Source organism: Psammomys obesus, unplaced genomic scaffold (genome assembly GCF_907164565.1).
Source record: "Psammomys obesus unplaced genomic scaffold, mPsaObe1.curated_primary_1811, whole genome shotgun sequence".
Lineage (NCBI taxonomy): Eukaryota > Metazoa > Chordata > Mammalia > Rodentia > Muridae > Psammomys > Psammomys obesus.
In genome coordinates, this window is record NW_026587032.1 from 5,256,408 (window position 1) to 5,273,149 (window position 16,742).

General features: G+C 44.9%; 1 protein-coding gene across 3 annotated transcripts in view; it reads left to right on the forward strand.

Moving 5' to 3' along the window:
• Gria1 (glutamate ionotropic receptor AMPA type subunit 1) overlaps positions 1 to 16,742 on the forward strand; it is a 308,514-nt gene that overhangs the window by 100,080 nt on the left and 191,692 nt on the right. The gene's annotated exons all lie outside the window — the stretch shown is intronic.

The window sequence follows — 16,742 nt, forward strand, 5'->3', positions numbered from 1 at the left end:
CTGTAGGATGTCTTGAGGCAATTTTTGATTGATAATTGATGTAGAAGGGCTTAGCCCACTGTGGGAGGTGCTATTCCTAGGCAGGTAAGCCTGGGCCATTTAAGAAAGGTAGTTAAGTTATCACCATGCCTGGACCTTGGTTGGAGTATCAGTCTCAGAAAAGACCCCTAGGCCCAGATTTTTTGGTTCTGTTGCTCTCCTTGTAGAGCTCCAGTCCCCTCCAGGTCTTTCAAACTCCCCCTTATTTTATAAGATTCCCTACACTCTGCCCAAAGTTTGGCTATGACTCTCAGCATCTGCTTTAATACCCTGCTAGGTAGGTTCTTTCAGAGGCCCTCTGTGGTAGGCTCCTATCCTGTTCCCTGTTTTCTCCCTCTTCCAATGTCTATCCCATTTGCCTTTCAGAATGAGGATTGAGCATTTTATCCAGGGTCCTCCTTCCTTTTTTAGGTGTACAGATTTTAGTATGATTATTCTATATTATATGTCTAATATCCTCTTGTAATTGAGTATACACCAACCAAGGACCATACATGGCAATAAACTAGAACCCTGCACAGATGTAGCCCATGGCAGCTCAGTCTCCAGGTGGGTTCCCTAGTAAGGGGAACAGGGGCTGGCTGACATGAACTCAGGGGCTGGCTCTCTAATCACCTCCCCTGAGGGGGCGCAGCCTTACCAGGCTACAGAGGAAGACAATGCAGCTAGTCCAGATGAGACCTGATAAACTAGGGTCATATGGAAGAGGAGGAGGACCTCCCCTATCAGTGGACTGGGGAAAGGGCATGGGAGTAGAAGAGGGAGGGAAGGCGGGATTGGAAAGGGATGAGAAAGGAGGCTGCAGCTTGGATTCAAAGTGAATAAATTGTAATAAATTTTTAAAAAATTAAAAAAGGAAGGTAGCTAAATGTGAGCCAGGGAATCAGGCAGCAACCAGCATTCCACTGCAGTCTCTGCTTCAGCTCTTGCCTCCAGGTGCAGGCCCTGATTTCCTTCAGGGGTGAGTTGTTACATGGTATTGTAAGATGAGACAAACTTTTTCTTCTCCAAAGTTGCTTTAGGTTGTAGTATTTATCATAACAACCCTAACCTAACTAAGACCCCTACTATCATTACCAGAGTCATATTATCACCGTCACTAACATCACATCCTATCATCGTCTTCGTACACCACAATCCTGATGACCACTACCATTGTCATTATAATCATCACCATCACCACCACCACCATTGCCATCATCATATGAGAAGTAGCAGGGTTGTTGTTTGTTTGTTTGTTTGTTTGTTTGTTGAGACAGGGTTTCTCTGTGTAGCTTTGGCTCCAGAAATAGCACTTTGTAGTGGGTTTTGCTTACCACACATAGCAACCAAAGAAGGTAGAAACTATTAACTTTAAATTGTTGTAGATAAGTGAGCTAGAGCCACAGAGAATTCTAAAGGCAGTGTGAGCTCACACCGCCATTCCTCAAACCCAGCTACTCTTGTCCACAGAACCCTTCTTCAAGCTTCTAGTCTATTTGACTTCCCATGCTATTGGATAGCTCTCTACATTACTTTGTTCAATTTTGAACCTAAAACGTGATGTGGCTCAGAGGCAGCCAACCTCATTGGAGTGAGCGTGAATACTAAGCCAGGAAAACAATGCCAAGGGTAAGCCTTGTGACCTTGGCCAATAGTCTGGCCTGGAGCCAAGCTTCTCTGTTGGTAAACCAGTTAAAAATACTCACCTGACCCATCTTGTATGGTGGATGTGAGGTTCCAGCAGGGTAATGAACAGGAAGACACTGTGTTGTTTAATGTCCTACTCAGATGCATAATGCTTTCTTCATTAATATTATACTCAGCTGCCAGTTTCAGGGGGTGTGTGGCTGCAGAAGAGCTATCTCAGCCTGTGACACCCCATTAGAAGCTGAGATTGGGGATTCAGAGAAAAGAAAATGGAAGTAGTGAGAACCACCCTCTGCTGTTCAGGTTCTTGTTGCTATCAGTACTCAGAAAGGCTTCCTGGCCCCTTGGTGGCACTGTTCTGGAGACGGCTGTCCCTTTCATGCTGTGCTTGTCAGAGTCTAAACAGGATGGCAGCTAAGATGGCATGTGCCTTCGGAAAGACATCTGATGATGAACTTGTCCAAAGATGTTTTTAGCAACAACTTTTTAGAAGGAATAATGAGGGTTTGTGCATTTCACAAGCTTGCATAGTGGTTCAGTTCAAGTCTATCCCATAGAAAGCCTCTTATTTGCCATTCCTACCCTATGTGCATGAGATACAGTATGCCACCGTGGTACAGTGTTCTTTAGTTCCACTGGATGAACAACACAGATGCTACCTGCTGCCCAGTGAATACTCAGTGGATGGCTTGCTAAGCCCCTTCCTTCACAGATGTAGAAAGCAGGCCAAGAAGAGGTAGCTCCACTCTATTCAAGCCTTATCTCTGGTAGTCCCTGCAGACTTGGCAGATGTAGGGATCTGGGTGTCTGGAGCCCCATGAAGGGTGACATCACCCCAAATTTCTCCTCCATTCTATGCTAGCTTCCACTGGTGTTTCCTTTTTACTAGCTCAAATCTGGGGGTGTGGGTCCTAGAGAGAGGGTACACCATTCAACACTACACCCTCCAAAGACTTTTACCTCTTTCCACTCTTGGCCTTCTAGAATCCAGGCATGACTGCCCTCTCATCAGCATAGGATCCCTTAGCCCTTAGGTTGCTGTTTTCACGACAAATCTCTGGGGCCTCAAGCTGGTGTTGGATTTCTGTTCAAACCAAAGAATCCCAGGATTAGGAGGACACCTGATTAGACTTTTATAGGCTAAGGTGTGTGCCAGAATGTTTAGATACCATTTCTATATTTTTGTGTTTCCAGACTCTTATCTTGATGTGTTTATGCAGCAGGCTTAGAAAGAGGATATGCCAGACTCCTAGGCCTTCTGGACAGAACCACAAACAAAGTTACTTAACATTGGAAACATACGGCCTCATAGCTCTTTAGGACTGAGTTCTGGAATCAAGGAACCATTAGTTGAGGAGGCTTCCTTGCCATTCTCAGCTTCTGATGATTGAGTCAGTCCTAAGCAGTACTGGACTTAGACTTGCTGAGAGACTGGAGACATCAGCCCCTGCCTCTGCACGCGCCTGTACAGTTTCTGTTGTCATAAGGATGCTCGTCCAAGTCACTAAGGCTCTGTCCACTCTAGTGTGGCCTCATCCTGTTTAATTCCATCCTTAATAACCCCATGTCCAGAAAAAGTCACAGTGTGAGGTTTCCACTCCAAGCCAAAGTACATCAGAGCGTAAGGCCAAGAATCAGGACTCCTCTTCCTTCCTCTTCTTGGGACCCAGAGTTGTGACGCAGCCTCTGCTCCCCCAAGGCCAGCATGGTATCTGGCATCTCTGACTGTCTGTGTTTGTTCTTTCATGACTCTAAAGAGGATCTTTTGTTCCAGTCACCTGCCTCCATCCCAACACATATGGCTTTTACACAAGCTGCACTATCCTGGGCATGCATCCCAGTTTTCTCCCATCTATACTAACTTTGTCCCAATTCCCGGGGCCATTAACTTGGATTTGGAAAAGGTTTCCCATCACACATGTGGGGTTGCTTTCCTCGTCTATCACTTATTCAGAACTTTAATGCATTGGGGCTATAGAGATGGCTCCGAACTGGCTGCCCTCCCAGAGGACTTGGGTTTAATTCCCATACTCACAACCACCTCTACCTGCATTCTAAGGGGATCCAATACCCTTTTCTGGCCTCCCTGGGCACCAGAAATATAGAATGCTAATTTTGGGGGGACATTTGAACATAGTCCTCTCTTCTAGGTGATTTCATGGGTTCTTAGGAAGGACGTTAACATCTGGAAAGATAACCAAATTAATACCTAAGATAGGATGAGGTAGAAATAGTAGTTATCCTGCTTAATTGTTTTCTCTCCTACAATATTTTTATGCTGCAAGTCTGTGTGATATACTGGCTCCTATTGCAGCCAGTTTCCTCACAGCAGATGCGTTTAAAGTCACAGAAGCCAGAGTAAGCAAACCTAAAGTGCTTAATCTATTATTAATCAGCCAGTTGCCAAAAGGAGAGAGCTCTGGGGGAGGGCCCAAGGAGGACATCAATATTTATGGCCTCCTCATTAGCAAATGCCCTTTTCCCCACCTCTCTCTCTGTCTCTCCTCCCACCACTTCTCCTCCTTCAATATGAAATGAGAAAGATGATGGTTGTTATGTTTTATGTCATCGTACAAGGCGGGAATGTCGTGTTTTGCAGTGCTGTGACTCCAAAGTGATATTGCATCCTCATTTGAGAAGATCAGCTCTTTGGCTGTGGGACTCTATGTCATACTGGGTTTAGCAAAACCAGCCCACCAGCAGCAAGAGAGTCCTGGGAACCGAAGGAATCAAAGTGAATGCTTTCAAAAGATAATTTTATTTTCCGATGAGACAACGTGAAGATGGAGGGAGGCTCTTTGATTAGGCACTGTCTCTGAGTTTGACAGTGTGAACTGCCAAGGGAACTGTGGCCAGTGTCACCAGGAATAGCCACTGTCTACTGACCATCATTGCCTAGGTTTTTGAGCACATGCTAAGTATATCTATTCATCTCTAACAGCTTTCCTGCATTTGGTATGGCACAGGTGCTTTATTCAAATGACCTTGCTCTGGCCTTGCCTCATTTCACCCCCTAGACTCCAGTAGCAGTGGCTGTCACTACCCTTGTCCCCAGTTGCGTACCAGTCTGACAAATCCTATGAAACCTTCACGTCATCTGTCCATTATCACCAGATAAATATCCCTTCATCCCATCTGTCTTCTGATGTCTCTAGTTTCTATTCAAATCTCACTTGTTTAGAGATTCCTTGACAACGAACCCCTGTGTCTACCTTCTTGATCGCCATCTTTTTATCAGCCTGTGTTAGTATTTTCTTGTGCAGGGACCTGATGTCTGTGTACCCGTGTCTGATGGGACCCTATCGGGATATGCTGGTTTGTGGCATTTGCCTCTTCCTCAGGTGTAACTCTCTCCAGGGCCTCCATTGCAGCAGCTCAAGCAATCAGAGTGACGTTGCTCAAGCTATCAGGTGAGAAGTTGAGAGGGCATTACACAGCTCACTCATGGGAGCCAGTACAAGCCGGCTGTGCAGCCTCTCAGCCTCTGAAATGTACCTGCTCCTTTATTTACTTGTAAATATTCTCCTCACTGTGGAATATAAGCTCCAAGAGAAAAAAGAATCACTTACCAGCTCTGTGTTGTTTAGCTCCTAGATGAGAGCCAGGAACAGGAGAGCCACTCAGCCAATCAGCACTAAGTGCACTGTGAATGGATGCATGGAAAACACCACCATAACTGTGGTAGCCAGTGACCAGTCAGTCCCCCACTTGCCAAATAAGGAAACTAAGATGCCGAGCAAACAAATAGCTCCGATGCTTACACAGTCAGTATGGCTGTTGTCAATGTGTTCCTTAGCTCCGCATGGGTTTTATACCTGTTTCTATTTTGGATTTTTTGCCCTTTGCAGCCCGGTTCCAAAGACAGCTTCCCTTCCAAAGTGGTAGTAAGTGGGATGTGTGCCTTCTCGGGCCATGGAGTTTTGTAGCCACCAGGCTTGAGAAAGCAGGGTCATCAAGGATAACCATCTAATTCTTGGCTCTTTTTGCCTCTGCTTCTCTTTCCTCCCATCCCAGGGTTCCTGTATCCCTGGAGACAACTCTATCAGCCATCCCTGATTTCACATCCATTACCCCACTCTCCCATTCAATGGACACTGTGCTATGAGGCAGGCAGCCTCGTAGGCGTCGGCTCTAAGAACAAGGCAAGCAAAGTAGACATGGTTCTCGCTCTCAAGGATCAGAGGTCCTGCAGGGTGGGAGGAGGGCATATTCTAGGAGAGGCCAGTATCTGCTAGTCAAATAACTATAACAATGTGTTGATATTTCCTACCCTGACAGAAGCTGCAGAGGAGCGGGGGTGTGATGCTGACAGAGCCTCTTACAGGCACCTGACCTGAGTGGGAGCGCCTAGAAGACCTCCCACAGGAAGTTCCATTTCAGCCAAAATCTGACAAGAGTTAGAGCTAAGATACCAAAGGAGTAAAGACCTTTTATTTTTTTTTCCAGTTGGGACAATATGCATAAATATTCCTTGATGGAAGCCAGGGTGCTCCCATCTGCACAGTGAATGATGCCAGGTGTGTTGGGAACAGAGCACATGGGCGGAAGCAGTGTGAGATGAAGCTAAGGGAACATGGAAAGCTGTGTACGCTGTGTTAGGTTTTCTTGTCATTCTGATCTTAATACCCCACAGGAAGCAACTTGAGGAAGGGAGGGTTTGTTTGGCTTATAGTTGAAGGAGGTACAGTCTCTGACTTAGCAGGAGGCGGCTGGTCACGTTGGGTCTATAGTCCAGAAGCGGAGAGGGATGGGTGCTGGGGCTTAGATCACTTGAACCCCCGCCACTGAGGTGGTTTCACCCACATTCATGTGAGTCTTCGCTCTCCAGTTCAGGATCTCCGGTAATGCTTACTGGTACAGTCTCCTACTCTGGTGCATGAGTGTGGGAACAGATGATTACTTGGTGTTTTGGTCCCTCTTTATGGTATTGTAACAGCCCAGAAAGAGAAACTTTAATGAGGAAAGAGAAACTTAGAGCTAATAAGAACTGAAAACTTCTCTTTCTCCCCTTTCCCCTTCCGTGGGCCCAGGGCCTCAACAAGAGCACAGAGGCAGGACATCAGGCCTCTATATTTACTAAATACCTGAAGGACGCAGTGTTCATATTCTCTCTCGGGCTCATCCTTTGTGCACTGCCAAGTTCCTTTCTAGAACATTCTCTGTGTGGCCATATACACACCTGTACTCAAATACACACCTGTGATCACATGCATGCACTTTTTTTTTTTTTAACTCCACCTGCTCCCTATAATAAAAATTGTCATTTTTCCACCCTGTGAAGCAAGGTCTAAATTCCCTTACTTCGGGAACTTCTAGAAATCAACTCCGGTGGCTAGACTTTCAGCTGTTACTTTCCATAATGGAGAGACGACAGCACAGGACTTTGCGCCCAAAGGCTGACATAAAACTTGAATCTTCTACTTCCCATCTGAGTGGCCCAGGACATATGACCATTTGTCTTCAGAATAGAAGTAAAAAGTTTGAATTAGATGATTATGTAAAGCCTCAACATGATCCATGACCCACAGAGCATGGGGAATACTGACTAGATAACATTTGAGAGTAGGAAGTCTGCCCTCTCTCTCTCTCTCATCCTCATTCAGTTTCTCCTAGTCAGGTTAAACATGGCTTCTCTGGTTTCACATGGATTCTGAATGTATAACTTTTGGCTGACAGATGTCACCTGTCTCCAGAATTTTCTATACGTCTCTCCCAGCCCTCCCTACCAATCCTGAACTGCTTATTTCTCCAAACTTCTAGAACAGATTTTCAAGTATTTGGGGATTTTGTTTTGTTTTTGTTTTTGTTTTTTTGAGACAAGTCCTCGTGTACCTCAAACTGGTCTTACTGGGTGTGCCTGTGTGCGCTCCCACACATACAAGCACAGGGGAGCTTGTATTTTCCTCTTCACCCATCTCAGCTTCTTTGCATTAGGTACGTGTTCAGCTGGCTTGAGCACCTAGCACTGCTCTTGGTATGCAGTCACTCAATGAATGAGCAAACAGACAAGCAGAGAAGTGAAAGACAAGGAATTCATTTTTACAGTTTTCTAAACGGAGGTAGGGGAGCAAATCCAAATCCCTCAGAGAAACAAGACTGTCTGTCTGAGCTTGCTTCTTTCAGAAGCCAGGGGCATGAATTCTGTCTTTCTAGTCTCAGAAGCGTGTTGACATTGTTAATATGAAGTTTATGAGGTGCTTTGTACTGCTTGGGGGGAGGTAGCACAGATGTTTTCAAGTTTTAAGTAGGCTCCTCTCAGGAGGGAAGGAGGCAGAAGCATCTATTCAGGAAGTACAGGCCTTTCAGAGCTTCTCCCATGCAAGTGCCCAAAGCAGCTTTCCTGCACCCTTAAATGTGAATTAATTCATACTTGCCCAAGCCCCTGACAGATACCTTTCATTTTAATTAAATCTATTCTTCAGGATTTGAACTTAAAAACACAGGCAAATAGTTCCTGCATTGGCTTTAGTAGACTCTGCAGCAATCGTTATAAATTTATGAGAGCTGGTTACAGCATCAGCTAGCAGTGGCTTCCCAGACAGAAGTCACCTTTCTAAAATTTGTTTTCCCAGGGATTCAGCTGTTCTCATGCAAATCTGTAAGTATGATTTGATACATAACCTGTTATCATTATTATTTTTTTCATTTTAGTTCTAGTTTTAATTATGTGTATGAGTGTGTCTTATGTGGCTATGTGCATGGAAGTGTAGTGCCTGTGGAGGAGTCAGAAGAGGGTCTCGGCTCCCCTGAATCTAGAGTTACAAGTAGCTGTGAGACACCTGTTGTGGGTGCTGAGAACCAAACTCAGGTGCCCTAATAGGGCACCAAGTACCCATGAGCACTGAGCCATCTCTCCAGCCCTTATTATTGTTGCTGCTGTTATTGTATGGTGCTGAGTATCAAAGATCCTTGTGCATGCCAAGCAAGCAAGCAAGCACGGCTTTGGCTTCACTCCATCACCAGCCTTGCTTACTAGAAGGGTAACAGGTATATCTGGAAGCTGAGTGGCCATCTTGTAAGTGAGCTCCATACAAGGGCATGCATCTGGTACACACCCGGCTCAGCTTGTTGCTGAGCCTGAGGACCAGTTCCCAGGGCTCACACATTGGAAAGGGAGAACTGACTCCTGCAAGTGGTAATGTGATTGTAGGTGCGTATGCACACACACACACACACACACACACACACACACACACAATAAATTAAATAAATTAAAAGGAAGAAGGAAGGAAGGAGGGAAAAAGAAAGAGCGGCTGGGAAGATGGCTCAGAAGACAGAGCTCCCATGCAAGCATGAGGCTATGAGTTTGCCTCTCCGTGGGAAAGCCAGCACGTGGTGGAAACGTCTGTAACCCTCGTGCTTCTATCAGGAGACGGGAGTGATAGACTGACCCCTCCTTAGCTCATGGACCAGATAACTTGGTGTCAACAGCAGGAAGGCTGCAAGGAGACCCTGTCTCCAACAAAGTGTTATGTGCACAGGTGCACACGTGCCAGTGTTCACGTGAAGGTCAGACCAGCTCTCAGGACTTCCTTCTCTCCTGCTGCCTCCTGGGATCCTGGATCAAACTCAGATCACCAGGCCTGCAGGCAAGCTCCTTTACACCCCCCCAGCCAGCCCACCAGCCCCATGCTTGTACGTTTTAAAAGTACTGTTACAATAAAAACAATTTATCGATATTGCGGGTCTCAAAGAACGGTTTACTTCACAAAGTGATCATAACGACAGGGGTTTTGCAAAAATGTTATCGGCAGGTAACAGCGGCGGCCTTCAGGGAAGGGCCACACCTTTGCCACACTATTTCACATCAAATCCACAAAACATAAAGGAAGAAAACACAGGTGTGATGGGCAGACATCACAGCTTTGCAGATGAGAGTGAATTACTTCAAAAATTCAATAACTCAAAAATTCAGTATTGAAAAATAGTGAATATTTTTTATTCCAAGTCTCGGAAGTGCAGCTGGAGAGATGGCTCGGGGATTAAGAACGCTCCTTTTGGAGAGGACCCGAGTTCAGTTCCCAGCACCCCCCCTACATCGGGTGGCTCACAATCACCTGTAACTACAGTTTCCGGTGATCTAACGCCCTCCTCTGGTCTCTGTGGGCACTGCATGTGCCTTCAAGTGTCTCTGACCAACTCTGTGTCCGCACAGATATGTGTATCTCTCCCTTCTGGTTATGGGAATCTCAGGCCTCTTTGAACAGGTCTTCTCATTTTCCAATTACAGTCTCAGTAAGTTTTTAGAGGAATTAGCCTGACACTCATATTTTCTAGAAAACAGGCCTTATGTAAAATAAGGGTGTCCTCATTTCACCTCAAGAGCCGTCATGATACCAAGGTATTGTGCTTGCTAGATTCTAAACTTGATACTCAGCTTCCTGTTACTATAAATGTTTGCTCACATTTAGGGTATATACAGTACTTGCTAGAAGGACACTCTTTTGTGTGTGTAGGGGGGGTTGCCCTTCAAAGTTGAGAAGACGATTCATAAGAGTGTGAAAAGGTTCCTTTGAACAGGGTGTTGTGTTAGCTCCAAGTGTGAGCTGTGGCCTTAGAGCTGTTGTATTCAGTGTCAGAAGGTTTTGTTCCATCTTGACCGAGTCCTACTTATTAGAGAGTTGCTGGGCAGAAATGCATAATTCTAAACTGCTCTTCAGAATGACTTGAAGGCCAAGGGTGAACAGAGGAGCAAGCTGCATCATCCTCATCTGTACAGGTTCCTTCCCAGAAGCTTCCACAAACCTGATATAAGCCAACTTCATATAAGGGATTATTTCTCAACTTTTAAACATCACCTTCCCAAGGTCATGATGATAATGATGAGTTTAAATTGTTGGCTGCTTTAATTTTTTTTTTTTTCAAAACGATTCCATGGGTATTCATCTGATTAACTCTCAATTTACCACAGCCTACAATTATCTGAGAAGTAAATGTCAGTTGAAGAATTAGCCTGTGGAAATGTCAGTGTGTGATGGTCTTGACTATTGATGGACGTACTGTTGGGGGACCATTCCTTAGGCAGCTGGTCCTAGGTTGTATAAGAAAGCTAAGTGAGCAGAAGCCTGCCTGACAGACAGCAAGCAGCATGCTCCATGGTCCCTGTTGTACTTACTTCTTTGGCTGTAAGTGGACTTCTTGGTTATAGGTAATCTAATGTTCTGTGGAAGTCAAACAGGCCTGCCTATAGGCTCCTGCCTTGAATTTCCTTCATCTTGGACTGTGACCAATAAGAGTAAGCCAAATAACCGTTTTCTCCCCCCTATGTTGCATTTGGCCAGGATGTTTTTATGAGAGTGGAACGAGTGAAACCAGAACAGTATTTCCCAGAGAAGTGGTCCCTGTTTGCTGAGTACTCCTCTCCCCCTCAACACTGTAGCAGACAGTGACAGTATTTCATGGATGTCATGTAGCAGCCTGACTGCAATGTTGAGGAAGGAAGGAAGGAAAAGACAGAAAAGAGGAAGGATGTCCATTCAGTACACATACAAGGTGGCCAAGGCCAAAGGTCAGACTTCCTGACAGTACCAGTTGGCTCTAAACCCCACTGAGCCCATGTGCAGGCCTGAGGGTACTAATTAATCCCACCACTGCCCCCGTCATCTTCATCTAAAGTGATCAGATCACCGAGGTGGAAGACAGCAGACCCAAGCTCTAGTCTTCACAGTGCTGGAATTCTCTTTTACACCCACAGTAGCCTCTTCTGCATGCCGGAGAAGGGTACCTGGTGTTTCAGTCACTTGTGAGCATGAAGACTGTAACTTAGGAGTTCCTACTCTCTGCAGAAGACGATGTGGTCTGCTGGAGGAACTTAGGCTGTGTGTTGAGGGTGCCAGGCTTGTATGCTGGCCCTCACACTGCTCCACAAATAACCTCAGACACGCTGCCAAGAGCCTATAAACTCATTCTCCCTGCAGTGATACCTCATGCTTCTGAGGGTTGTTTGGTGTTCAGTGAGGTCATTTACAGTGCCTGGCACATGGACACAGAAGCTGGGCAAAAGTCCACTGAGTCCTGCATGCAAGGTGGTCCTAGTCTAGAAGCAGGTACTAGGAATACAATTGAAATAACTGATTGCTCTGTGGATACATATATGTCTTTATATGTATATATATATATATATATATAATTTATATAGTATTTACATTTATGTATATATTTATTTATATTTATATGATATTTTTATATTCATATTTTAAATGTATTATTATATTATTTGTATGTACTTATATATAATATATATTTATATATGATGTCATATGTTCTATCATGTGTATGTAGGTGCTTGTTTACAAATGACTGTCTCGTGTGTGTGTGTGTGTGTGTGTGTGTGTGTGTGTGTGTGTATGCTACATTTTGTGTAGCTCTATTTGTCTCTTTTGTATCCCTGTAACAACAGTACCTGACAGAAACAACTCAGGAGTGATCTGGGCTTGTTGTTCTCAGGGTTTCAGTCTGTCATGCTGTGGAGGGCATGATGTAGCTGCTCAGCTCATGGTAGGGGCTGGCAGTGTGACAGATGCTGTCACGTCCTGGTGGAACAGAGAGCAGAGAAAAGGACAGGAACCATGGGCCACATACAACCTCACAGGCCCAGCATAATGGTCCCTTCTACCAACTAGGCTCTACCTCCTGACAGTTCTACTGCAAGGGTATGAACATATAAGACACAGTCTAGTGACAGACGGTTCAGATTCAAACCATAAGAATAGTTAGTGTGCATTATTCAGGGAGGAACAGTGAACCATGGAATGGACGGTCCAGGGGTAAGGAAGGTACTTACAGCCTGATGGACTGACATGTTTCTTTTGACCAAGTATCCAGAGAGACATAACATGGCTGCTTGGGTCAAATTGTAAGTTAAGTTTACAATACATTAGAGAAAGGAGAAAAATAAAAGTATAGGGAAAAGATAGCAAATACATCAGGAAAAACATGTATTTTCATCCCACTAAACTGTCCTATTGCATTAGGGAAAATAAAGGAAGCAGGGAGAATGATTAGTCTGGTAGAGCCTGGAACACTGAGCTTCCGAACCAAGGAGGAGCTCAAAGCCAGGGGCAGGCTGGGTGGGAGCTGAACTGCAGAGTTACTCATTTGCCAGTCTTCCATGGCTGCCCATGGCTCTGTGCCACCTTCTCCTTTCCTTAGACAGTTAGTACTCTTGACTTGGTGTGGTCTGCCAAAAGCCTATGAGCTGCCTGTCTGCCCCATGGTACATTAACAGAACCCAGCACAGGTCAGGCTGCACGGCCCTTCTCTATCACAGGTATTACAGAAGTTTTACAAAGGTTACTGCAACAGGGCAGCTGGTTTTATATAGGTTCCCTCCTCTTCAGCTGACCTTACTTAGTTCCAGCACCAGGTCTATCTTCACTCTTTTTATCGTCTCAACTAGATCGTTTTGTGCAGAAGTCTCTGAACATCTGTCAGGTCAGGCACTTTGGAAAACCCGAAAGAAAGCTAAGTCCTAACGCTCATCCTAAAGCACCCGACCTTGCAGATGGAAATCAGTCACGACAATATTAGACAGCAGCGCAAGCCTCCAACTGAGGAGACATGGAACTGACTCTATAAAGGAGGGATCTGTGCAGGCTGGCCAGGAAAGACCAAGGGTCACAGGTGCTCCAAGGTCCAGAGAAAGAGGGACTGTTGAATAAATGAAGGGGAGAGGGAGAAGGGAGAAACGAGAGACTGCTTGAAATACTCACATTTCAATGAGATTATTGACCAGAGGCGGGCATTTCTAAAAGGCCACCAGGTCTGCTTGCAAGGAGAGCACAGCCTACAAGCACATATTGAAGATGCCACTTAAATAGATGACTATATGCATGCTTCAAACATACACATCATATATATTTATTGAATATGCAATATACATATTATACTGTGTTAAAAACATGTACTTACAACATGTTTATAATGTGTTTAATATATATTCGTGAAAAATATTTATAATTATATATTTACAGTGAATGTTTGTATTATATTTACAATATATATTTATAATGCATGCTTACTATGTATTTATATTATATAGAGTCATGATATATTTACATTACATGAACTTATATTCTTATATTACATATATTTATAATACGTTTTTTACAATATATTTACAATTCAAATTTCAAAACATACATTTACAGTACATACTTACAAGGGGGCAAATAAGGAAAAAAGTTGAATAAAGCAGAAAAGATAGCTTTTTTGCTTAAGATGTGGAAAGCCTGGGGCACCAAGCTGAACAACTGAGGAAGATCCCAAAGGCTGAAACAGTGAAGATGGCTGGCTGCTGAGCTGCTATGTATACCAGCCGCCCTCGGCTGCCTTTGTGTCTGTCTCACATCAGGGATCCCACCTTTCTTCTCTCGGCCAGAACTGTACTGCATCGTGGACTTAGAGGTATGCCCCACATGCATGTGTGTGCGTATACACATATAGATTAATGCCTGGGTACCAAGGAGGAGGAGACGATCTTGGCTAGAATCAAGTGTGTACAGGGAGATGAAGACAATTAGGTAAGACTGGAAGAGAAACCGAAGGCCTTGAATGACAAGTAGGGCTGGGCACTGGTGATGCAGAGTGTTATCTGTCTTTCATTTTTATAATGGAATTACGGAGATTTGGGGGACAGCTTTTCAATCAATCAGAAGCAAAACCATGATGCTCTCTGAACTAGAATTTCCTTGGGCAAGAAGTGTCATTTGTGTGGCCGATATTTTGGCCATGGGAGGTCAAAGGAAGCCTTTGGACTCTCCCACCACTATACCCAGTGGGGCCTTGTGCACTGAGTCTCTGCCTGAGCGTGAGATGAGCACTGGAGAGAGGAGGTGGGGCTGAAGGGAAAACCAGGAAAGGAAGCTAAGACTTGTCTGCCACCTTGGAACCCTGCTGCTAGAAGTGAGTTCCAGCAACCCCCTCTGTCTGGCAGCCTGGGAGTTTGGATTCAGGTGAGCTTCTCACAGAGATCGCTAAGCCGACAGACTCCAAGGTGAAGCTTTCTGTTGATTCCAAGTTGAAGGATAGTGAGCAGAGTGGCATCTCACCCTGGAATTCCACCTGGAATGTTCTCGTCTTGGCCTGAAAGGACTTCCCTGTCTCCTGAGGCAGGTAAAAATGGGAGCTGATAGGCTGCTTCTGAGTGAAGCTAATTCTCTACTAGGTGTCAAGTTTGCCACCAACTTGGAGTTTGGGAATGGAGGACAACTCTGCAAACATGTTGCCAAGAGAATTCACTTATTAGCCAGGTGGTCAAAATGAGTATAGAATCCTAATACTTATCTGAATATGCTCTGGGTACCAGCTGTCTTTAACACATATTTCTCCTGTTGTGGCCCCATGAGACTAAGGATGCTCTTATTCCCACCCCATAAACAGGAAGAGCTTGCTGTCTTCCCAATACCCCATCGGTAGTGGGAATAGCCTTGAGATTTAATCAACACCATCTGATTCTACAGTCTGTGCTCTTATTTCATTTCCAATGACAGCACACCGCAAGTGACTCTTCATACCCACAGCCCGGATTGTTTATAACCCCACTGTGCAAGATGAAAGCTTCTGTGGTTTCTGTCTGACCTTTTGCCGTGCCATGAAGGGGTTGGAATGAAGTTTCCTTTGCTCTTGTGTGTATGTGAGTGTCATATCATCAAGGTCCATGTCTGAGACAAAGATGAAAAACAAATCATAGTTTCTTTTCCTCTGCATACAAAATCAGATCGCCCAGGGTGAGCTGAAAAGCTCATGTATAGACCTGAACAGGGCCGTGGTGGTGGTGAGCAAAACTCAGCACCCAGGAATGCCCAGTGTTTGGGGGCAGTGGCAAAGTGGTTCTGTCTCACTTGCTCACAGAGTGGATCCATAGAAGACAAAAGCTTTTGAACATAAGGGGCTCTTGGGAGTCTTAATCTAGGTTATCCAAAAACACGCTGTACAAAATTGTAAAGCTCCAAACATGTTCCTCAAACACCCATCCTGAAGCTGTGATGTGACAGGTTGGGGCAAGGAGAGCTCTCAAGGGCTCCAAGGGGAAGGAGGGGCAGAAAGTCACCCTCTCCTCCTCACCATTTATCCACTCCTTTCATAGCATCTACACTGTATTAGCATCAGTTACAGTTATTCCGAGGAGTTGGCACAGCCTGATTTTCACATAGGCTTGCTCTGTCACTCTTGCATGATGCATGATGAAACGCAAACAGAGGCCATGGCTCACCCATGGTCTGGTGACTACTGCTGGGCAATGGTCATGGGTTGGGCACACTCTTTCCAGTGTACCCCATGCCTCATGCTGTTCTGGCACCCCACATTATATCTCTGTGATAGAGAAAAGAAACAAGTCATCTTACACAGTCTGTTGCAGGATCAATTTGGCTGATTTTGGATTATAATGTATGTGGCCTTTCAGCCCATCAGTGCTATAAGTTGTCTTTTCTCTCCTCTTCCCCTTCCTTTTCAACTCTTTTCCCCCTACTTCTCCTTAACTTTCTCCCTTCTCTCCTTTCCTTTTCATCTCCCTTGTTCTAGTCCCCTCCTCTGTCCTCCCTCCCCTTCCTCTCCCTCTCATTCCATCTTTTTCTTTTTTTTTCCCTCCCTCTCTGTACCTTTTGAACTCAGGTTATGGTGCCATCATGCCCCTGGCTAAAACTTATTGTGCTAAAACTTATTCCAGGCCAGAGGCTGGACAAGTTGCAACATCACCTGCCTTTACTGAGTACCCAGGGCAGTGAAAGCAGTAGCTCTGACACCAGTATTATGTTGCATATGCAAATGTCTAAAAGGATTCATCTGCATTACATCGGAGATAATGGCCCCATGAGACTGTTGTGATGTTTCACAGACAACAGGTCAGCTGAGTGAGAGTCCGGTCTCTGGCAGCTACCACTGCTCAGGTGTGTTCCTAAGTGTGGGATTTAACTTTTCTGGGCCTCTGCTTTCTTGTCCATATAACAGGTGCAGGAACTCTCACATCAACTGGCTGTTGGACTGATTAAATGGTATGCAGAAATTGCAGTACAGAATATAGTAAATATTCATATGGTTACAAGATAAGTAGATAAATAGATGATTTTTAGATA